This window comes from Alexandromys fortis, unplaced genomic scaffold (genome assembly GCF_014885135.2).
Source record: "Alexandromys fortis isolate MF-2015 unplaced genomic scaffold, M_Fortis_MF-2015_v1.1 scaffold_216, whole genome shotgun sequence".
Taxonomy (NCBI): domain Eukaryota; kingdom Metazoa; phylum Chordata; class Mammalia; order Rodentia; family Cricetidae; genus Alexandromys; species Alexandromys fortis.
Genome location: NW_026068089.1, coordinates 1,295,887 through 1,297,275, shown reverse-complemented (window position 1 = coordinate 1,297,275; position 1,389 = coordinate 1,295,887).

Below are 1,389 nucleotides of genomic sequence, written 5' to 3'. Positions count from 1 at the left end.
TATCTAGAATCTGTAGACCCCTCCCCCTCCCCCAGAGCTGAGAAGTGGACCTGCTAGGTTTCTGCTCTTCCCCACCGCTGCTCAGGGGTCTTTGGCCTTGTTATCGATTTCACAATTCAACAAAGAAAGTGGCATAGTTTGGGACAAGCACCGGTAAGAGGCAGAACGAGGTTTGGTTCTGAAGGACCAAAGTACAGGAAGTAGCCTTCAATTTCAATCATATGTTTGTGATTTTTTTCCTTTTTGCTTATGTGTGTGTCTATATGCCCCCGAGGTCTCCAGAGTTACAGATAGCTGTGAGCAGCCTGTCATCCATGGTGGAAACTGAGCGTAGGTTCTCTGGAAGGACAGCAAGTGCCATTAACCAGCAAGCCATCCTGAAAGTCCCTGCAGTCATAATATATCACCAATGCCTTGTGATTTCGTCTGTTTGTTTCTTCTAGAGCTGAGGACTGAACCCAGGACCTTCCCTCGCTAAGTGAGTAGTCTGCCACCAAGCCGCATCTCCAGCTGCATCACCAGGGTTTATATATTGACAGTGCCTGCCTGGACCAGGGAATTAAGGAAGACATTGAACTTAATTTAGAACACATTGTTCATACACATGGCCACAGTGTTTATACATTATACACTGAAAATTAACTGATAAGCCTGAAATATATTCTGTGACAGCTAAAAAGGTAGAGTAGTCTAGAACCATTGTACATGGTGACGAGCTAACCAGGCCAATGAGAGAGTGTGTTGGCTAGGCTATGTCAACTTGTCAACTTGACACAAGGTAGAGCCACGTGAGAAGAAGGAACTTCAGTAGAGAAGCCTCCATAAGACTGTAGACAGGCCTGCCTGTAGGGTCTTATCTTACTGAGTGATTGACTTGGGAGGGCCCAGCCCACCGTGGTAGGAAACACCCCTGGGATGGTGGGTCTGAATTCTTTGTGTGTGTGTGCCTGAGCGCTTCAAGACTGGGTTTCTCTGTGTAGCCCTGGCTGTCCCTGTACTCACTCTGTAGACCAGGCTGGCCTTGAACTCAGAGATCTGCTTGCCTCTGCCTCCTGAGTGCTGGCCTTAAAGGTTGTGCTATGTATCACTACTGTGGTGGTTCTGAGTTCTAAAAGAAAACATGCTGAGCAAGCCACAAGGAGCAAGAGAGTGAGCTCCCGGGGGGCTGGAGAGATGGCTCAGTGGTTAAGAGGATTGCCTGCTCTTCCAAAGGTCCTGAGTTCAATTCCCAGCAACCACATGGTGGCTCACAACCTAAGGTCTGGTGCCCTCTTCTGGCCTGCAGGCATACACACAGATAGACTATTGTATACATGACAAATCAATAAATAAACATTTAAACAAAAGAGAGAGAGAGAGAGAGAGAGAGAGAGAGAGAGAGAGAGAGAG